Raw genomic sequence first — 24,082 nt, forward strand, 5'->3', positions numbered from 1 at the left:
GAGCTCTTTGGCCACAGGGAAGCCTTCCGAGTGTTCCATCCTCTCCGCAACATGAAGCTCGACACGCACGTCAACGAAACCGTCCTCCCCGAGCCTTGCAACGCCCCCAGTGCCGTCGTCTTCAACCTCCGGCCGCCGGCAAATCGATGGTGGATCGCCGGCTACAGCCTCTCCCCGAGCAGTCTAAGCCCAGCTTCGCCTCCACCGTGAGCTTGCGAGAATTTCCCCTCTGTTTCCCCTCTCTCTCCGGCACTCTAGCCCCGAGACCCATGAACCTGAGCTCCGGCAGCCGCCTCGGCTCGTCGACGGCATGCTCCGGCCACCCATAGCCCCTCGTGTTGCCCGTAGAGGATGAGGCCGAGCCTGGGGATCATCCCGGTGCTCTCGGCACTCGATCCCAAGCACCACAGCGCGATTTGGTGCATCTCCGGTGAAGATCCGCCGCGGATCTGGTCGCCGCCGGTCAGTCTCTTGCGGAGGACAACGTGGCCAACCTAATCCCGGTGGATTAGCGCTTAGTAGCCATTGACAGTGGGCCCTAGCAGTGGGTCAAACCCACCTACGGGCTGGTCACCGCGGGATTAGCTCGTTAGACACTGACAAGTGGCCCCCACCTGTCAGGTTTGACCTAACCAGGTTAGTTGACCTGCTGACACAATGCTGACGTGGTTATGAAGCAATAAAGAGTTTTTCTAATTTAAAAGAATTCCAGAAAATGCCCAAAACTTCTAAAAATCATAGAAAATAATCTGTAACTCCAATGAAAATAATTTATATATGAAAAGTATCAGAAAAATCCAAGGAATCCGATTTTGATATTTTCAAACATGTTTCAAAATGTTAACATCACCAAACAGATTAAATGATGATTAGGATAACCATATTAAGTAATATAGATTTGGAATTTGAACTCCATTTGAATTCCACTTCAAATATTATGACCAAACAATGATCAGGAACAATCAGCACCTCAAAATACCATCTTCATGCATGCTAAAACAAGATTACCTGAGCATCAGGTCGAATCAATTAAAAGGGTATTTGAAAATACGTTGTTTGAAGTGATATTTGAATCTTGATTCAAATCAACTTCAACTTAAGAAATGGTAGTCACATTAGCCTACCACCTTTCATTTTCATGGCATGCTCATGCATCATCTTGTTGCATATGATTGTTATTGATTGTTATTGTTCTTACCGCTAGGCCCCGCTCCTCCGAATTCCACCGAATATCCGACTGACGGATATTGTCCCTCTGCTGAGCAACAAGGCAAGCAACCATTTTGATCATCCCGATAAATCCCATGTTCTCGCTCCTGCTCTTATTTCTTGCATTAGGGCAAATGTTTTCACTGCTTTTACTACGTTAGTTGAACCCACTTCCTTTGCATAACCTTTCTTTGTCACGGTAAATAGCTGAACCTTGCCACTTAGCATACCTGGTAGATGCTTGAGCCATGATGTGGCTTATCCTGCTATGCATGTTATGCTTAGAGTTGTGTATGGTCTGTCATCTTGGTGATGAACAGAATTGTGAGAATGTGTTCAGTAAGTAAAGGTTGTGTGCTGAACCTGATTTGGTAAAGGTACCGGTGAAAGGCTATGTAGGAGTACATGGCGGGTTGTTTCATTGGAACCGTCCTTAGCAACTGAGTTTTGTGTATGTAATCCAAGACTAGATACTACCACACATTGGGATACTTAATTGACCCTCTCGACTTATTAATCGTTTAGTACTCGGTCCAGGAGATGCAATTAGTTTCTGGTGTTTATAGTCATGCTGAAGGCCGTGCGTAGCGCTGACCTTAGAGGTGGGCTATGATGCAGTAGGCAGTGGCATGGTGTACCAAGTGGCACCCGGATGGTGGGCTTGGGTACCCTGCGCACATCGTTTGGGGCCGTGGCGGAAACCTCGGCCGGACTTTCGTGCGGGTTACCCTCAGATAGGCGATAGACCTGGACTAAGTATTAGCGTGGTTAACGGTCGTGGCCGACTCCCTCGCTGGGCTTCCGCTTGAAGGTTGCCGAGGTGCATGACGTGCACATGGCGATAAGTGGCGAGAGCGTGTGTGAGGAAGTACACCCCTGCAGGGTTATGATCTATTCGAATAGCCGCGTCCGTGGATATGGACTACTTGGAGACATATGTTGTTCATAGATAACTTTAATGGCTACTCATAAAATTGTCAAGATAAGCGTGAATGTCGTGGATGGCATTTCCGTGTGGAGACGAAATGATTCCACGATGGAGTATTGTTGTGGTGTTAGTGGACTCGTGTGCGAGAAATCAAAGTTGTCAAAACTATTTAAAAATGCAAGTTGTCTAGCCACGAATCAAATGCTGGCTTTCCACATGAAACCCCACAATTCATTATTGATATATTGCATGAGTAGATAGCTTATCCTAAAGTCTTGCTGAGTACTTTTTTACTCACGTTTGCTTAATAAATTGTTGCAGAGGTTGTTAATGCCCTAATGGAAGGTTCTACCTAGACATCGACGACGACGAGTAGCTGGTATCCCAGCTACGATCTGCCCTAGGATGGGTCTGTAGATAGTCAGGCCATGTGCCTGTCTCTTTCCTTCTGTCTGTAGTCGGACAACTTTACTCTTCCGCTGGTTTGTAAGAATTGTGTGTATGACTTGTGATGATGGGTCGTGAGACCCCTACCTTGTAATATTATGTGTGTGGCTCTTCCGAGCCTTCTAAATAAAGTTTGTATGTTTATGGTTATGTTGTGATGCCATCGATGTATCTATACATATCGGTATGCCATGCGTAAGTGTGTTGTACTTGATATGTATGGGGTTCGATTACCTAGCCGTAGGCTTTAGTAGCATTCCTTACAGGGAAATGCCCCTTTGTGATCCAACGAGCCATGGTAGTTCGCTACTGCTCCGGACACATTGGTTGACCGGCATGTGTCCTTCTTAGCTGCTGTGTCTGTCCCATGTGATGATCATCATTGATGGAGCATTGTCCCATGTGAGGAAATAAATAGGCCAAATATGCCCACCAAAAAAAAAGAGGCCAAAGAGCCCACCAAAAAAAATGAGAGAAAAAGAGAGAAGGGACAATGCTACTATCTCCTTTCCACACTTGTGCTTCATATTAAGCACAATGATCTTCATGATTGAGAGTCTCTCGTTTTGTCACCACCATATAGCTAGTGGGAAATTTCCATTATATAACTTAGCTTGTATATTCCAATGATGGGCTTCCTCAAAATTGCCTTAGGTCTTCGTGAGCAAGCAAGTTGGATGCACACCCACTAGTTTTCTTTAAGAGCTTTCACATACTCTTCGCTCTAGTGCATCATTTGTATGACAATCCCTACTCATTCACATTGATATCTATTGATGAGCATCTCCATAGCTCATTGATATGCCTAGTCAATGTGACCATCTTCTCCTTATTTGCCTTGCAACCTCCACCACACTCCATTCCACTTTTAGTGCTAAAACCATGGCTCACGCTCATGTATTGCATGAGAGTTGAAAAACTTTGAGAAAGTAAAGGTGTGAAAACAATTACTTGGCCAATACCGAGGTTGTGCCTGATTTAAATTCGTTGTGCAAGGATGATAGAGCATAGCCAGACTATATGATTTTGTAGGGATAACTTTCTTTTGGCCTTGTTATTTTGAAAGTTCATGATTACCTTGCTAGTTTGCTTGAAGTATTATTGTCTCCACATCAATAGCAAACTATTGTTTTGAATATAACGGATCTGCACATTCATGTCACATAAGAAGAGTTACAAAGGACATCTATGCTAGGTAGCATGAAAGCATCAAAAATTCATTCTTTATCACTTCCCTACTCGAGGACGAGCATGAGTTAAGCTTGGGGATGCTTGATACATCTCAAACGTATCTATAATTTTTGATGGTTTCATGATGTTATCTTGTCAACTTTGGATGTTTTATATACCTTTCATGTCTTTTTTGGGAGTAACTTATTAAATCAGTGCCAAGTGTCAGTTCCTGTTTTTTCTATGTCTTTGACTCTTTTCACATCTGATTTTGGAACGGAGTCCAAACGGAATAAAATCCCCGAAATGAATTTTTCCAGAACAGAACAAGATCAGGGGACTTGAGGGCCAAGGCAAGAGGCCCACAGGGAGCCCACAAGCCCTGTAGCCGCGGCCAGGAGGCCCGCGGCTACCTGGCTTGTGGCCTCCCTGGAGCTCCCCTGCCCTAGCTCTTTCACCTATATATTCCCTAAAATCCCAGAAAAAATAAGGGCGCCCACGAAACCACTTTTCCGCCGCCGCAAGCTTACGTTTTCGCGAGATCTCATCTGGAGACCCTTCCCGGTGCCCTGCCGGAGGGGACTTTGGAGCTGGAGGGCTTCTACATCAACATCATTGCCTCTCCAATGACTCGTGAGTAGTCTACTTCAGACCTACGGGTCCGTAGTTAGTACCTAGATGGCTTCTTCTCTGTCTTGGATCTTCAATACAAAGTTCTCCATGATCTTCATGGAGATCTATCCGATGTAATCCTCTTTGGCGGTGTGTTTGTTGAGATCCGATGAATTGTGGATTTGTGATCAGATTATCTATGAATTATATTTGAGTCTTTGCTGATTTCTTATATGCATGATTTGATATCCTTGTAAGTCTCTCCGAGTCTTGGGTTTTGTTTGGCCAACTAGATCTATGATTCTTGCAATGGGAGAAGTGCTTGGTTTTGGGTTCATACCGTGCGGTGACCTTTCCCAGTGACAGAAGGGGCAGCAAGGCACGCATCGTGTTGTTGCCATCAAGGGTAACAAGATGGGCTTTCATCATAGATTTGAGATTGTCCATCTACATCATGTCATCTTGCTTAAGGCGTTACTCTCTTCTTATGAACTCAATACAATAGATGCATGCTGGATAGCGGTCGACGTGTGGAGTAATAGTAGTAGATGCAGAAAGTATCGGTCTACTTGTTTTGGACGTGATGCCTATATGTATAATCATTGCCATAGATAACGTCATGACTTTGCGTGGTTCTATCAATTGCTCGACAGTAATTCGTTCACCCACCGTCTACTTGCTTTCATGAGAGAAGCCACTAGTGAACACTACGGCCCCCGGGTCTATTCACAACTATCATCTCCGCTTTTATTTTTTACTTCGCTTCGTTTACTTTTTGCTTTCAGTTCTCACTTTGCAAACAATCTATAAGGGATTGACAACCCCTTCATAGCGTTGGGTGCAAGCTCTTTGTGTTTGTGCAGGTACTTGTGACTTGACGCGATCCTCCTACTGGATTGATACCTTGGTTCTCAAACTGAGGGAAATAATTACCGCCGTTATGCTACATCACCCTTTCCTCTTCAAGGGAACACCAACGCAAGGCTCCAAGGCCGCGGGGAATCCTTTGCATATTTGCCAAGGAAATCCCTTTAGGCGTAGCCAGCAACAATATGACCTTGATTCCATCTCTAGACTTGTTATGCTAGATTCACATTTCCTTCGTCTTATGTTCGCTGTCTGCCACTGAAATAATTGCTTCCTGAATTTGCCATGAAACCAAAACACTTTCCCCTCCTAGCAAATATTGAATGGCTAAGTAGGCTTTCTCAGCTTCTAATGTCAGCATTGCTAGTTGCAGGTGAATTTGTCTCATGTGATAACATGAGTTTGATATCATTATGTTAAATCTGATATTTAATTGATGCACCTATGTACTTCGTAAATAACGGAAGGCATGGCCTTTTTCCGGGTGTTTTGTTCCATTATTGCCGCCATAGTTTCCGGCTACCGGTGTTTGATCCATAACTGATCGCTCCTAACACGTTCGGGGTTGTTATGGGGACCCCCTTGATAAATTGTGTAGTGTTAATACTTGTCCGGCAGGACCCAACATTGGTGTTAATTGCTAATCACTTAATAATAATCTGCATAGGGAATAGCTACCCCGAGGAATTAATCAACAACTCGGGCCAGTGCTCCTCATGAGTGTTGGTCCAAACTGAGCACTGTTCGGGGCCAACTCAGGGCAACTTGAGTGATTTCTATCAGGCCATTGTGCGTGTAGCTCATCCGTCGTGTCCTGAGACTAAGATACGCGGCTCTTATCGGGGTCGTCGACACGATGGGAGGTCCTGCTAGTCTTGTCTTACCTTAGTGATATATCTTGCGTATAAGAATCCCGGTGAAGCTTTGGTTCTCCCCAGAGTTGAGGTTTTTGTTGGAAATATGCCCTAGAGGCAATAATAAAATGGTTATTATCATATTTCCTTGTTCATGATAATCGTCTATTGTTCATGCTATGATTGTATTAACAGGAGACAGTAATACATGTGTGAATAAATAGATCACAATGTGTCCCTAGCAAGCCCCTAGTTGGCTAGCTCGTTAGTCAATAGATGATCATGGTTTCCTGATCATGGGCATTAGATGTCATTGATAATGGGATCACATCATTGGGAGAATGATGTGATGGACAAGACCCAATCCTAAGCATAGCACTAGATCGTATTGTTCGTATGCTAAAGCTTTTCTAATGTCAAGTATCTTTTCCTTCGACCGTGAGATTGTGCAACTCCCGGATACCGTAGGAGTGCTTTGGGTGTATCAAACGTCACAACGTAACTGGGTGACTATAAAGGTGCACTACGGGTACCTCTGAAAGTGTGTGTTGGGTTGGTACGAATCGAGATCGGTATTTGTCACTCCGTGTGACGGAGAGGTATCTCTGGGCCCACTCGGTAGAACGTCATCATGAGCTCAATGTGACTAAAGGAGTTAGTCACACGATGACTTGCTACGGAACGAGTAAAGAGACTTACCTGTAACGAGATTGAACAAGGTATAGGTATACCGACGATCGAATCTCGGGCAAGTTCTATACCGACAGACAAAGGGAATTGTATACGGGATTGATTGAATCCTTGACATCGTGGTTCATCCGATGAGATCATCGTGGAGCAAGTGGGAGCCACCATGGGTATCCAGACCCTGCTGATGGTTATTAGCCGGAGAGGTGTCTCGGTCATGTCTGCCTGTCTCCCGAACCCGTAGGGTCTACACCCTTGAGGTTCGATGATGCTAGGGTTATAGGGAATTGTTATACGAGGTTATCGAAAGTTGTTCGGAGTCCCGGATGAGATCCCGGACGTCACGAGGAGCTCTGGAATGGTCCGGAGGTAAAGATTGATATATAGGACGGATGGTTTCGGACACCGGAAGTGTTTCGGGCGTCACGGTAACGTACCGGGACCACCGGGACCACGAAAGGTGGCCCCGAGGGTCCACCGGAAGGGGGCAACGACCCCGGGAGGCTAGATGGGCCAAGTGCAGGAGGGAACCAGCCCCTAGGTGGGCTGGTGCGCCCTCACACTCAGCCCAAGGCGCAGGAGGTGGAGAGGGGGGAAACCCTAGGCGCTCGTGGGCCTAAGGCCCACCTAGGGGTGCGCCACCCCTCCCCCCTGCCCTGGCCGCCGCACCTCCCATCTGGGGGGGGACTGCCGCACCACCTAGGGTGGGAACCCTAGGGGTGGCACTCCCCTTCCCTCCTCCTATATATAGTGGGCACTTTTGGGCTTTTGGAGACACAGTTTGCCCTCTCCCTCGGCGCAGCCCTGCTCTTCTTTCTCCTCCTCTCTGCCGGTGCTTGGCGAAGCCCTACCGGGAGACCTCGTCTCTCCATCGACACCACGCCGTCATGCTGCTGGAGATCTTCCCCAACCTCTCCCTCCTCCTTGCTGGATCAAGGTGCGGGAGACGTCATCGGGCTGCACGTGTGTTGAACGCGGAGGTGCCGTGGTTCGGCACTAGATCAGAACCACACCACGATCTGAATCGCCGCGAGTACGACTCCATCAACCGCGTTCTAGCAACCCTTCCGCTTAGCGATCTTCAAAGGTATGAAGATGCACTCACCCCTCTCTCATTGCTGGTCTCTCCATAGGAAGATCTGAATATGCGTAGGAATTTTTTTGAATTTATGCTACGTTACCCAACAGTGGTATCAGAGGCAGGTTTTGAATTTATGTACTCCCTCCGGTCCTTTTTAGTTGGCAAACACTTCCACCCGGCGCACCGGCCGAATCGTTCGCCGGTCGCGCGCGGGCCGTGCGCCTCGCTGGCAGATGCATGCAACATTTCTTTGTTAAATTTGCTGCAATCGTGTTTTTTCAAACAAACGTTTTCCATGCAGCTTTTTTTCGTGTAAATTTGTTGCAACCCGCGTTCATATTTGCTACAAGCTTTTCTATTTACTACATTTGTCTAGTAAAAAAGCTGCATATACGTTTGGTTGCAACTCGAGTTCGTTGAATTTTTGCTACAACCGGCGTTTTGACTTTTGCTACAACCGTGTTATTTTTTGCTATAACCGGCATCATTTTTTGCTGCAACCGTTCACTAAAAAAGTTGCATACACGTCACGTAGATTTTTGCTACAACCGGCGTTTGACTTTTGCTACGACGCATCATCTTCTTCGTTTTTTTTGCTACGATCACGTAGATATTTTTTTTTGCTACAATTATTTTTTTGTTGCAACCGTTGACGAAAAATGTTGCATAGCGTCGAAATTTGTTGCATGGAAGAAAAAATGTTGCATGGAGAGATCTCACGGTCCCCCTGCAGATCTGGCGGTCACGCTGTGACCGGCGCTAGCGCTCGCGCCGGCGCGCCGACGCTTAGTACTGCCTTTTTTAGTTTGCATATAAGTTTTGTCCGAAGTCAAAGCATCTCTATTTTGACCAAACTTATTGAAAAAATTATCAACATTCACCCTGCCAAATCAGTATTGTTAGATTCTTTATGAAATGTAGTTTCATAGTGTATATATTTCGTATTGTAGATATTGATATTTTTTAATATATATTTGATCAAACTTTGTAAAGTTTGTCTTGACCGAAATCTAATACGTGGACTAAAAAATACTCGAGGGAGTATACACGGAATCAATGGAATGGTAAAGTTACCCAAGAAAAAACGATGGAAAGGTCCAATTGACGACCTATTCACCGAGGAGACCGATAGACTTCCGCAAAACTGCAGATATATACCTTTAATTGCTGTTCAAAACAAATCACCAGGGATACTGAATTTTCTTTCTAGAAAAAGGGAAAAGAGATTTGGAAAGGAAACTTTGTCTCTAGATACTCATTTTCCGCAACCCATGGAGCAGTCCGCGTCGTCAGGCGTCGTCATGGGCGTCCCCGCGCCGGGAGGCGGGAGGATGGCGAGGAAGGGAGGAGCGGAGAGGCTCCGCCGGGAGCTGCGCGAGATCAAGGCGGGCGTGCGCCAGTGCTCGCTGGGCCTGGACCTGCTCACCCTGCAGCTCAACCTGATCGAGGCGCGGACGCTGCAGGACCGGCGCGAGGGCGTCTGCAGCCTGGCCGCTCCTCTCGCGATGATCCTCTTCCTATCTCTGATGTACGTGTACGTGACGTTGTACGGGCAAGCGATCGGGGCCGATCAGCGTTGAGATCGCCGGCCGCGCGTGTTCGTCCTTGCTATGGCTTCGATCGAAATTTATGCCCGGCTGTGCTGATTGATGCATGATGCAGACGCATGTGTTTGCTTGGTCAAATCGTAGCATGCCACTGTCAACTCTTCGTTGCGCGCGCCGAGTTGTCGTGCGGTTTGGGCGTGGGATCTGCTACGTGGATACACGTGTCGAACGTATTCGTTCTCTCGTCAGGCATGCATGGCTCGGTTTTGTTGTTTCTTGTTTGACGGCTCTCGAGGAAAAGGGCAGTGATTCTGGGTGCCCCGATTTTGCTCGCTTTTCCGGTGACAGGATGCCTGTTTCGAGGGTGGCTGTTTGTTTTCTCGCAGCCTATCGTCGACCGTAAAGTTTTCAATGACTTCCTCGTCAAATTGTTTTCGGAATCGTTTCCATCCGGAGCGACGGCTGGAACGTCCCGATCGCGCCTACCGTGATTCCAGTGTCATGTGGATATCTTTTTTTTTTTTCAGTTATACACCGATTGCTACAAGGTATTCATTTGCTATATCAAGGATTCATTTGCTTCAACCGCTTATATGGTACTCCATTTCGTGCGGCTCCGACGACTAGATGGCGATAGGTGGGGCGGGGACGGTGGTGTTCTCCAACGATCTATGGATTCTTCGGAAGGTAATCCCTCTCATTCTCCCTAAATTTTCCCCTCTCCCCTCATTCTTGATAGGCTAGGGTTTCGCGATGTGTCTTCGATGGGGCTGCAGAGGAGCGGCAAGGGCTCAAAGGGGGACGCAGTGGTGGGCGCGGCCTTCTTCCCCTGCGGCCACACCTTCTCCCACGCCTGCGCCCGCGAGTTGGCGATCGTGTACGCGGGGAGGGCGGCGGGCAACGGGGACACGGCGACCACGACCCCCACCATCCTTCTCTTCTTCCCAGAGCAGGTACCGCATCATAGGACAGGGTGCCGCGTGCTACTGATAAGTTCATTTTGCATCATGCTTTCATGTTGATATTTATCATTTCTTGGCCTGTTATTTCACTTCACGGTACAATTCTTATGTCTTTTCTCTCTTATTTTGCAAGGTTTATTTGAAGAGTAAACCTTGCCGACAGCTGGAATTCTGACATAAAATTGGAGCAAAGTTGAGATACCTATTCTGCGCAACTCCAAACGCCGTAAAAATCAACGAGAATTTTTTTTCCGGATTTATAAAAAATACTGTGCCGAAGTAGCGCCAGAAAGGCGACAGCAGGTGGCCACAAGCCTGCTAGACGCGGCCACCCCCCCGGCCGTGCCTAGGGGGCTTGTGGGCACTTAGCTGGCCCTATGCCCCCCCCCCCACCTCTTCTGCTATATGAAGGGTTTCGTCCGGGGAAAAATCAAGAGGAGGCTTTTTCTGGATTCGCCGCCGCCACGAGGCGGAACTTGAGCAGAACCAATCTAGAGCTCCGACAGGACGATCCTGCCGGGAAAACTTCCCTCCCGGAGGGGGAAATCGTCGCTATCATCATCACCAACACTCCTCTCATCGGAGGGGACTCATCACCATCAACATCTTCATCAACACAATCTCATCTCCAAACACTAGTTCATCACTTGTAACCAATTTTCGTTTCGCGACTCCGATTGGTACTTGTAAGGTTGCTAGTAGTGTTAATTACTCATTGTAGTTGATGCTAGTTGGATTACTTGGTGGAAAAGTTTATGTTCAGATCCTTAATGCTACTCATTACCTCTATGGTCATGAATATAATTATGCTTTGTGAGTAGTTACTTTTGTTCCTGAGGACATGGGATAAGTCATGCTAATTGTAGTCATGTGAATTTGGTATTCGTTTGATATTTTGATGTGTTGTATGTTGTTTTCCTCTAGTGGTGTTATGCGAACGTCGACTACATAACACTTCACCATTATCTGGGCCTAGAGGAAGGCATTGGGAAGTAGTAAGTAGATGATGGGTTGCTAGAGTGACAGAAGCTTAAACCATAGTCTATGCGTTGCTTCGTAAGGGGCTGATTTGGATCCACTAGTTTAATGCTATGGTTAGACTTTGTCTTAATTCTTCTTTCATAGTTGCGAATGCTTGCGAGAGGGGTTAATCATAAGTGGAATGCTTGTCCAAGTAGGGGCAGTACGCAAGTGCCGGTCCACCCACATATCAAACTTTCAAAGTAACGAACGTGAATCATACGAACATGATGAAAACTAGCATGACAAAAATTTACGTGTGTCCTCGGGACCGTTTTTCCTCCTATAAGACTTTGTCCAGGCTTGTCCCTTGATACAAAAGTAATTGGGCCACTTTGCTGCACCGTTGCTACTTTTGTTACTTGTTGCTTGCTACGAATCATCTCACCACACAATCACTTGTTACCGATAATTTCAGTGCTTGCAGATTGTACCTTGTTGAAAACCACTTGTCAGATCCTTCTGCTCCTCGTTGGCTTCGACACTCTTACTTATTGAAAGAACTACGATTGATCATCAAGACTCTTTTCTGGCGCCGTTGCCGGGGAGTGAAGCACCTTTGGTAAGTGGAACTTGGTAAGGAAACATTCATATAGTGTGCTGAAATTTATTGTCGCTTGTCACTATGGAAACTAATTCTTTGAGGGGCTTGTTTGGGGTATCTTCACCTCGAACGGAAGCACAAAGAGTTGTTCCTCAACCTGTTGCACGTACTAAAAATATTTGCTTTGAATTTTCTTCGCGTATGCTTGAGAAACTGTTGGCTAATCCTTTTACAGGAGATGGAACATCACATCCAGACATCTAAGCTATGTAGATGAAGTTTGTGGTTTATTTAAGCTATTAGGTTTGCCCAAGGATGAGGTCAATAAGAAGGTATTTCCCTTATCTTTGAGGGATAAGGCGTTGACATGGTATAGGGTATGTGATGATACTAGATCATGGAACTACAATCGGTTGAAATTGGAATTTCATCAAAAGTTTTATCCTATGCATCTAGTACATCGTGATCGGAATTATATTTACAATGTTTGGCCTCATAACAGAGAAAGCATTGCTCAAGCTTGGGGGAGGCTTAAGTCAATGTTATATTCATGCCCCAATCATGAGCTCTCGAGAGAAATTATCATTCAGAACTTCTATGCTCGTCTTTCTCATGATGATCGCACCATGCTTGACACTTCTTGTACCGGTTCTTTTATGAAAAGAGATATTGACTTCAGATGGAATTTATTGGAGAGAACTAAACGCAACTATGAAGATTGGGAGCTTGAAGAAGGTAAGGAGTCAGGTATGAATTTCAAGTTTGATTGCGTTAAATCCTTTGTTGAAACAAATACCTTTTCTGATTTTAGCGCTAAGTATGGACTTGACTCTGAGATAGTAGCTTCATTGTGTGAATCATTTGCTGCTCATATTGATCTCCCCAAAGATAAGTGGTTTAAATATCATCCTCCTTTAGAAGTCAATGTAGTTAAACCCAATCCAGTTGAAGAGAAAGTCATTGCCTATAATGATTCTATTGTTCCCAGTGCTTACATTGAGAAACCACCTTTCCCTGTTAGGATAAAGGATCATTCTAAAGCTTCAACTGTGATACATAGAGGCTACATTAGAACACATACACCCCTGAGAAAATTAGAGTTGAACCTAACATTGCTATTATCAGATCTTCTGTCCGACGATATTGAGGGACATAATATTCACTTCTGTGAAGATGCTGCTAGAATTGCTAAACCTCACGCTAGAGACAAACATAGACCTGTTGTTGGCACGCCTTTTGTTTCTGTTAAGATAGGAGATCATTGCTACCATGGTTTATGTGCCGTGGGTGCTAGTATTAGTGCAATACCTCAATCCTTATATGATGAAATCAAAGACGAGATTGCACCTGTTGAGATAGAGCCTATTGATGTCACTATTCAGCTTGCCAATAGAGATACTATCTGCCCTGTGGGAATTGTTAGGGATGTTGAAGTCTTATGTGGTAAAATAAAGTATCCTGCTAATTTCCTCGTTCTTGCTACTTCACAAGATAGCTTTTGTCCCATCATATTTGGCAGACCTTTTCTCAATACCGTCAATGCTCATATTGATTGTGAGAATTAAACTGTCACTGTTGGCTTTGAAGGTGTGTCGCATGAGTTCCATTTCTCCAAGTTTGGTAGACAACCTCATGAAAAGGAGTTGCCTAGTAAGGATGAAACTATTGCCTTAACTTCTATTGATGTTCCTCCTACTGATCCCTTAGAGCAATACTTGCTTGAGCATGAAAATGATATGCATATGGATGAAAGGGATTAGATAGATAGAGTTGTCTTAGAACAATATCATATCCTTAAGAATAATCTACCCATTGAACTGCTTGGGGATCCAGCCCCACCAAAGGGTGATCCTGTGTTCGAGCTTAAACAATTGCCTGATACTCTTAAGTATGCTTATCTTGATGAAAAAGAGATATATCCCGTTATTATTAGTGTTAGCCTCTCAAAGCATGAAGAAAAGAAGTTACTAAAAACTCCGAGGAAGCACCGTGCTGCTATAGGATATACTCTTGATGATCTTAAGGGCATTAGTCCCACTCTATGCCAGCACAAGATTAAAACCGATCCTGATTTCAAACAAGTTGCTGATCATCAAAGGAGGTTAAATCCTAAGATGAAAGAAGTAGTAAGAAAAAAAATACTAAAGCTCCTGGAAGCAGGTATTATCTATCCTGTTGCTCATAGCGATTGGGTGAGTCCGGTGCATTGCGTCCCTAAGAAGGGAGGCATTACCGTTGTCCCTAATGATAAGGATGAATTGATCCCAGAGAGGATTATTACTGGCTATAGGATGGTGATCGATTTTAGGAAATTGAATAAAGCCACTAGGAAAGATCATTACCCTTTGCCTTTTATCGACCGAATGCTAGAAAGACTGTCTAAACACACACACTTCTGCTTTCTAGACGGTTATTCTGGTTTCTCTCAAATACGAGTTGCACAAGCTGATCAGGAGAAAACCACTTTCACCTGTCCTTTCGGTACCTTTGCCTATAGACGTATGCCTTTTGGCTTGTGTAATGCACCTGCCACCTTTCAAAGATGTATGATGGCTATATTCTCTGACTTTTGTGAAAAGATTGTTGACGTTTTCATGGATGACTTCTCCGTTTACGAGTCCTTCTTTGATGATTGCCTCAGCAACCTTGATCCAGTCTTGCAGAGATGTAAAGACACCAATCTTGTCTTGAATTGGGAGAAGTGACACTTTATGGTTAATGAAGGCATCGTCTTAGGACATAAAATTTCTGAAAGAGGTATTGAAGTCGATAAGGCTAAGGTTGATGCAATAGAGAAAATGCGATACCCCACAGATATCAAGGGTATAAGAAGTTTCCTTGGTCATGCTGGTTTTATAGAAGGTTCATTAAAGACTTCTCTAAGATTTCTAGGCCTCTTACCAATCTCTTGCGAAAGGATATTCCTTTTGTCGCGATGATTGTGAGGAAGCCTTCGAAATACTTAAGAGGGCTTTGATAACCGCACCTATTGTTCAATCACCTGATTAGAACTTACCTTTTGAAATCATGTGTGATGCTAGTGATTATGCTGTTGGTGTTGTCGTAGGGCAAAAAGTTGATAAGAAGTTGAATATTATTCACTATGCTAGTAAAACTCTAGACAGTGCCCAAAGAAATTATGCTACTACCGAAAAGGTGTTTTTAGCAGTCGTGTTTGCCTTTGAAAAGTTCAGGTTTTACATAGTTGATTACAAAGTCACTATTCACACTGATCACGCTGCTATTAAGTACCTCATGGAGAAGAAGGACACCAAACCTAGACTTATCAGATGGGTTCTCTTGCTACAGGAATTTGATTTGCACGTTGTCGACAGGAAGGGTGCTGATAACCCAGTAGCAGATAACTTGTCTAGGTTGGAGAACGTTCTTGTTGACCCACAACCTATTGATGATAGCTTTCCCGATGAGCAACTGAATGTCATCAGTACTTCTCATAGTGCACCGTGGTATGCTGATTATTCAAACTATATTGTTGTCAAATATATACCACCTAGTTTCACATACTAGCAAAAGAAGAAGTTCTTCTTTGACTTGAGACATTACTTTTGGGATGATCCTCACCTTTATAAGGAATGAGTGGATGGTGTTATTAGACGTAGTGTACCTGAACATGAACAGGGACAGATCCTACAGAAGTGTCACTCTGAGGCCTACGGAGGACACCATGTAGGAGATAGAACTGCACACAAGATATTGCAACCAGGTTTCTATTGGCCCACTCTCTTCAAGGATGCCCGTAAGTTTGTCTTGTCTTGTGACAAATGTCAAAGAATAGGTAATATTAGTAAACGTCAGGAAATGCCAATGACCTATTCACTTGTCATTGAACCATTTGATGTCTGGGGCTTTGATTATATGGGACCTTTTCCAAAATCCAACGGGTATACTCATATCCTAGTTGCTGTTGATTACGTCACTAAGTGGGTAGAAGCTATCCCCCACTAGTAGTGTTGATCACAACACCTCTATCAGGATGCTTAAAGAAGTTATTTTCCCTAGATTTGGAGTCCCTAGATATCTAATGACCAACGGTGGTTCACATTTCATTCATGGTGCTTTCCGTAAAACGCTTGCTAAGTACGATGTCAACCATAGAATTGCGTCTCCCTATCACACCCAGTCCAGTGGTCAAGTAGAGCTAAGCAATAGAGAGATTAAACTAATTCTGCAAAAGACTGTCAATAGGTCTAAAAAGAATTGCTCTAACAAGCTCGATGATGCACTGTGGGCTTATACAACTGCCTATAAGAATCCCATGGGCATGTCTCCATACAAAATGGTGTACGGTAAAGCATGTCATTTACCTCTCGAGCTAGAGCATAAAGCTTATTGGGCAATCCATGAGCTCAACTTTGATTTCAAATTTGCTGGTGAGAAGAGGTTATTTGACATTAGCTCGCTTGATGAGTGGAGAAATTAGGCATATGAGAATGCGAAGTTGTTCAAAGAAAAGGTTAAGAGGTGGCATGATAAAAGGATACAAAAGCGTGAGTTCAATGTAGGTGATTATGTCTTGCTATATAATTCTCGTTTAAAAAATTTTGCAGGCAAACTTCTCTCTAAATGGGAAGGTCCCTATATTGTTGAGGAAGTATATCGTTCCGGTGCTATCAAGATCATCAACACGGAAGGTAATTGTCCGAGAGTTGTAAATGGACAGAGAATCAAGCATTATATCTCAGGTACTCCCATAAATGTTGAAAACAATATTATCAATACCATAACTCCGAAAGAATACCTAAGGGATATTTATCAGCCTGTTTCAGACTCCGAAGACGAAGAGGTATGTGATTCGGTAAGAAAACAGACTCCAAAACTTTTCCAGTAGGAATTTTTCTCCATTTTGGAATATTTGAAAAAATAAAAAAATTGGAAGTAGTCCGGAAAGCGCGCGAGGAGGAGACAAGCCTGTCAGGCGCGGGCCCACCCCCTGGTCGCGCCTGGGGGGCTTGTGGCCACCTCGTGTGCCTGCCGGACTCCGTTTTCATGCGGAGTACTCCTTCTGATCTGGAAAAAATCATTATTTATTCTCCCGAAAGGTGTGACCCTCGTATCACGCAGATTCCCTCTGTTTTCGTTTTGAGCCTGTTTTCTGCCGCAGATTTAGAGCAAGATGTCGTCCCAGGAATCTGTGGGGGAGAACAATCTCCGTCAAGTCTATGGAGAAATACATGTTGATCTGAAAAGGATGGAGGTCATGGAGGCCAAGGAAAGGCTACCTAAAGAAACCAAGGGCAAAACTAAGGAGAAGAATCAGGCGTGGGATGAAGGACAATCTGCATTCAACAAGGAAGAAGTTGAAGAAGTGGATTTCCTCCAACCCTACCTCCACCTCTTATCTCCATCCTTGATTGAACTCTTGAGGTTTTGTGAAACAACTCATGCTCGCAATACTTATCTCACTCGTGAAGTTGTTTTGCTGGAGAAACATATCACAGATCTCCAAGGTATAAATCAAAGACTGATGGCCCCCTTGGAATCAAAGGTTGCAATAACTCCACCACCATCACCACCAAAGGGAGACAACTGAGCATGGGTATAGGCAATCCCCTTGGCTTTTGCCAAGCTTGGGAGAGTTGCCCCGGTATCGTATCACCATCACATCTTTTGCCTTTACCTTTGTTTTAGTTTGTTCCTTTTCAATTTTCTTTTTCTCTAGTAGTTTTAAAAGTCTTAGTGTTTTAGTCTTGAGTTTTGCTTTGTGTCACCCCCGATGTATTCGATCTCGTGAGACATATAATAAAGATTGTCTTAGTTGAAGGGCTTTGCCTCTTGCCATGATCAAAAGAGTGAGAAAGGAACAAAAGCATGAAAGATCATGTAATGATCTTATGGGAAGTGATGGCTTCACATATAAAAAGAATGTTGATTGAAACTTATTGAGGGTAGACAAACGTAGACCTTGGTCATTGTTGTAATTAATAGGAAGTGATAAGGAAGGAGAGGTTCACATATAAATATATCATCTTTGACACCATCTATGATTGTGAACACTCACTAAACTATTGCATGCCTAGAAGTAGATGTTGGACAAGGAAGACAACATAATGAATTGTGTTTGTTTGGTTCCGAACAATGTTATATGATTAGAGATCCCTTAGCATGTGATGATTGCTTCCACCTCATATTAGTCAAAACTCCCGCACCAAGTAGAGATACTACTTGTGCATCCACAAACCTTCAACCCAGTTTTGCCATGAGAGGCCACCATACCTACCTATGGATTGACTAAGATCCCTCAAGTAAGTTGTCATCGGTGCAAGCAATAAAAATTGCTCCCTAATATGTATGATCTATTAGTGTGTGGAAAATAAGCTTTGTACGAACGTGTGATGAGGAAGACATAAAAGCGACAGACTGCATAATAAAGTTCTTTATCACAGAAGGCAATATAAAATGACGTTCCTTCGCACTAAGAGGATACGCATCCAAACCTTAAAAGCGCATGACAACCTCTATTTCCCTCTGCGAAGGGCCTATCTTGTACCTTTACTTTTTGCCCTTGAAAGAGTCATGGTGATCTTCACCAATTCCTTGTTTCGCCTTTATCTTGGCTAACGTCATATGCTTGGGAAAGATCTATATTCATATGTCAACTTGGAGGTAAGCATTCATGAATTATTATTGTTAACATTACCCTTGAGGTAAGCAGTTGGGAGGCAAAACTATAAGCTCCTATCTTTCTCTGTGTCCAACTGAAACTTTGAACTCATGAGTACCACGTGAGTTGTAGCAATTGTAGAGAACGAAAGGATGATTGAGTATGTGGATTTGCTTTACAAGCTCTTATTTGACTCTTTCTGATGTTGTGATAAATTGCAATTGCTTCAATGTCTAAAGGCTATCGGTTGCTAATTCTCGGTAAGGTTCTTCATCCATGCTTTACTTTGTGAAGGAATTGTCACTTTAGCATGAGAGATTATATGTTGGTATTGTTGTTCTGATCATGATCATGATGCATGCATGTTCGTATCTTGTTTTGTCGACACCTCTCTCCCTAAACATGGGGACATATTTATTGAGCTAGGCTTTCGCTTGAGGACAAGCGAGGTCTAAGCTTGGGGGAGTTGATACGTCCATTTTGCATCATGCTTTCATGTTGATATTTATCGCTCCTTGGGCTGTTATTTCACTTCACGGTACAATTCTTATGCCTTTTCTCTCTTATTTTGCAAGGTTTACTTGAAGAGGAAGAATGCCGGCAGCTGGAATTCTGGCCTGAAATTGGAGCAAAGTTGAGATACTTATTCTGCACAACTCCAAACGTCGTAAAAATCAACGAGGATTTTTTTTCCGGATTTATAAAAAATATTGGGCCGAAGAAGCGTTAGAGGGGCGCCAGCAGGTGGCCACAAGCGTGCTAGGCGCGGCCACCGCCCCCCCCCCCCCCGGCCACGCCTAGTGGGCTTGTGGGCACCCAGCTGGCCCTCTCGCCCCCATCTTCTGCTATATGAAGGGTTTCGTTCGGGAAAAAATCAGGAGGAGTCTTTTTCGTGGATTCGCCGCCGCCACTAGGCGGAACTTGCGCAGAACCAATCTAGAGCTATGGTAGGACGATCCTGCCGGGGAAACTTCCCTCCCGAAGGGGGAAATCATCGCCATCGTCATCACCAACACTCCTCTCATCGGAGGGGACTCATCACCGTCAACATCTTCATCAGCACCATCTCATCTCCAAACCCTAGTTCATCACTTGTAACCAATCTTCGTCTCGCGACTCCGATTGGTACTTGTAAGGTTGCTAGTAGTGTTAATTACTCCTTGTAGTTGATGCTAGTTGGATTACTTGGTGGAAGAGTTTATATTCACATCCTTGATGCTACTCATTACCTCTCTGGTCATGAATATGATTATGCTTTGTGAGTAGTTACTTTTGTTCTTGAGGACATGGGATGAATCATGCTAATAGTAGTCATGTGAATTTGGTATTCGTTCGATATTTTGATGTGTTGTATGTTGTTTTTCCTCTAGTGGTGTTATGTGAACGTCGACTACATAACACTTCACCATTGTTTGGGCCTAGAGAAAGGCATTGGGAAGTAGTAAGTAGATGATGGGTTGCTAGAGTGACAGAAGCTTAAACCATAGTTTATGCGTTGCTTCGTAAGGGGCTGATTTGGATCCACTAGTTTAATGCTATGGTTAGACTTTGTCTTAATTCTTCTTTCTTAGTTGCGGATGCTTGCGAGAGGGGTTAATCATAAGTGGAATGCTTGTCCAAGTAAGGGCAGTACCCAAGCGCTGGTACACCCACATATCAAACTATCAAAGTAACGAACGCGAATCATATGAATATGATGAAAACTACCATGACAAAAATTTGCGTGTGTCCTCGGGAGCGTTTTTCCTCCTATAAGACTTTGTCCAGGCTTCTCCCTTGCCACAAAAGGTATTGGGACACTTTGCTGCACCGTTACTACTTTTGTTACTTGTTGCTCGGTACGAATCATCTCACCACACAATCAGTTGTTACCGATAATTTCAGTGCTTGCACATTTTACCTTGCTGAAAACCACTTTCAGATCCTTCTGCTCCTCGTTGGGTTCGACACTCTTACTTATCGAAAAGACTACGATTGATCCCCTTTACTTATGGGTCATCAGCTACCTGAAATGTTCGATCCTAATCCTGATGCATAGCTCTTTGCTCCCAGTTTCGTACCAGTGAAAATGATAGGACAGAGTGCACAACTCAATACATCACGCCATTGTACAGGGGAACTAAAGTGGAGCATCATAGGCTAGCAATTTGGCAGTGCAGTCAAACATTTCAGTACAACGGAACTAAACTGAACATGCATATTGCTATTGATTCCACGACTTATTAGCATCTCATGATCAACAAATTACTATTTGCTTGTGTATGTGGCAATGCGATTTTAATTCATGACTGTTTTTTGTTGCTACCTACTGTTTGGATGTTTCACATGTTTTCATTTTTTTAGCGTGTGCATATATGTGTTTTCTAGCTACTGTTATGACGCATCATAGGTCATGATTGAGTTTTTTCTCTTTTGTGCAAGTTGTTGCACGCACCTCTGTTGAGAACGAGGGGAGTAAGAAGGTTAAGAAGAAGAAGAAGAAGAAGATAGAAAATCTATGCGGGTTCAAGATGATGTTTAATTCAAAACGGCTAGGTGATCTTGCGGAGCAGTTATCACCGGCGAAACAGGTTATCATATGGAATGCCCCCTTTGGATATTTGTTGGACATCAAGCCCTTCAAGGTACCGCATGCACTTATCGAGTTCAAAGACAAGAATAAATCAATCAAGCTCAGCAAAAACATGGTGAAAACGATTTTCAATGTGCCATCGGGTGATAGTACCGTGAACCTTCTTAAGAAGAGCGATGAACATGCCCTTCACGACATTTACAAGGAGGGGAATAGAGCACCAATTGCCCATGTTTTAAAGTTGTTCAAAGATTGTAATGATACAAACGAGGCTATGATAAAGATAACATGGGCACTCGTTGCGTTGGCAAGACTTGTTTGCCCAGGCACCGGCAACATGGTCAACCTTGAGTATTTAGCTTCCCCTGAAAACATGGATTTGGTGCAGTTATTGACACGAGCTATGGAGGAGGTTGCAGTCTTTCAAGAGAAGAAGCGACGGCAAGCAACAACTTAAAATCCAAAAGAATTTCAGATCTGCTCCTATATACCCATGTTAGCGGTATGCAACGTTTTCATGAGGAAACAACTCCTTTTCTTTTCATTCATGCACATACATCTGTAGACCTTGCATTCATGCTTTTTTGTTGTCTATTGTTATGCATATTATATACATGGATCATCTCAATACCCCGTCCGGTCTTCCAAATGAGCATGTCATAGATTATTGTGTCCCAAGGATACGTTATGTTTGTCAAAAGGATTTTGAATGGGTGGATAAATGTAAGTGTATCTAGTGTCCCTTCGTGATTTTGATGGTTTGAATACTTATAGGTTAAGAGATCGATATGTTTGTAAGTGTACACATGCTCAACAAGTCACCGAGGAGTATGAGTTATTCGATGAATATCGACCCCTAAAAATGTATGTCTTCGTGTGAAGAATTTGGTCATTCCTTGAAGACTTTGATCGCGAAAAAATTGCGAAGAAATTGATATTCCTCATGAAGATATTGAAGATGAGGAATTTGATGTGTCCGGAGGAAAATGGTCTGAAGACTTTGAAAGCTGAAGATTCACTATTTCTGTTTCATTTTCGTCATTCTTGAGTCTTAGGAACACCATATTGCTAAAGGGGGTCGAGATAAACTAAGGAAAGAATTTGCTCATGATGCTCAACTCAAACCTACACCTAATAGATCCTCCATGTGAGGAGTATGAGAGACATGAGGACTTTCAGAGTTGAAATTTCCGACCGTTGCCGCACCACGCGCTACATGCCCAATCTTATCCACCCAACGATCATGTCATTAAGGGCATTAATGTCAAATCATGTTAGGATGCTCCCAGGCTATAAATAGCCACCCCCACGACCACTAGCTGGTTGGCTGCTCCAAGAGAAATTGACACTTGTCATTTAGAGCAACCCAATTCCTCGAGAACTTTGAAAGAAAATCATCAAGTGAGGAAATACCCCAAACAACCAAACCAAAACCAAAACTAAAGTGATTGAGCATCACTAAAGAAGTTGTCCCTGTGTGAAACCGATGCTTGTTACCTTTGAGGACTGTGTATCCTCCAGACGGTTAGACGTCATGGTCTAGAGCATCCAACAGTCAATTGTGGATCGCCGAGTGATCGAGTTTGTGAGGGTTTGGAAATGTGCCATAAAGACTTACCACGAGTGTTGGGCGAGGACTGTGTGTCCTTAGCTCTAGAAGAATACGGTAAGGAGTGTGTGTCCCGGGACTATGTGTCCTTTGATTTCAATACCAAGCCGCTCCAAATCAGATGTACAACTCTCATAGTAGTTGGAAGTGGGTCATCAACCACTGTCTCCATCGAGCTACTAGTTCTATTTCTTCAAGTCTTTTCATTTCCTCAATTGCGTGTTGAAGACTTTCATCTGTGTTGTTTGAAGAATTTGACTAAAGACTTTCTCTGAATTCCTCACCTCAAATTCTTCACCTGAGTTATTCATCACCTGCTTATCATGTGTACGTGACCTGTGCAAACCGAACCTACCAATTCACACTGAGTACTTTGTTGTAGTCGCTTTTGCACTTCTGTGTGAGTATTATTTCTGCTGCACTCAGTTCATGACCGAGGACTTTCCTCACTACAAATTTCCTGAGTGATGAATTTGTAAAAATCACCTATTCACCCCCTCTAGTCGATATAACACACTTTTAATTGATATCAGAGCAAGGTATTCCCTTGTTCTGTGTGATTTTGGTTTAACCACATGGAGTTTTAGTTATGTCGACCGCAGGTATGATCAAGGTTACTACTGATTGTCCTACCTTTGAAGGAAAGGACTTCCCCTACTAGAAGACCAAGAAGCAAATGCATCTTCAAGTAATTGACAACGATCTCTGGTACATTATGGAAAATGGTGTTCCCTTTGTCACTGCAACTATCACTGTCGGTGATGTGAAGAAATTCAAGCAACTCGACTCGCAAACAAAGAACATCATCTGTGGCCATCTAAGCAAAGGTCAGTATGGCAGAGTGAGTGCTTTGGGCTCAACGAAGCTGATCTCGGATAGACTTTCCAAAGTCAACGAAGGAGTCTCCACACAACGTGACTCTCGTGTTGATGTTCTTCGCAATCTCTTCAACCGTTTCAAGAGGCTTGATAATGAAAGCTGCCAAGATACCTTTGATCGTCTCGCTGCCATCTCAAATGAATTGCAAGATCTGGGAGCTAGAGGCATCACTGACCATGAAGTCGTGAAGAAACTGCTATGATCTCTTGATCCATCGTTTGACACACCGGTTCTGATGGTCCAAGAACGAAAAGACTAAGATGCTTGATCCTGCTGATATACTTGAGAAACTCAATACTCATGAATTCTAACAAGAATAAAAAAGAGAGACCTATATGGACCAAGCTACTCAAGACCTCGTGCGCTGAAGACAAAGGTTGTTTCCTCATCCGAAGAAGAAGAATCTAACTGCAGCCTTGGTGATCCTGAAGAATTTGGGCAGGAACTTGCTATGCTCGTGAGGAAATTCCAG

The sequence above is a fragment of the Hordeum vulgare genome, chromosome 1H, assembly GCF_904849725.1.
Source record: "Hordeum vulgare subsp. vulgare chromosome 1H, MorexV3_pseudomolecules_assembly, whole genome shotgun sequence".
Lineage (NCBI taxonomy): Eukaryota > Viridiplantae > Streptophyta > Magnoliopsida > Poales > Poaceae > Hordeum > Hordeum vulgare.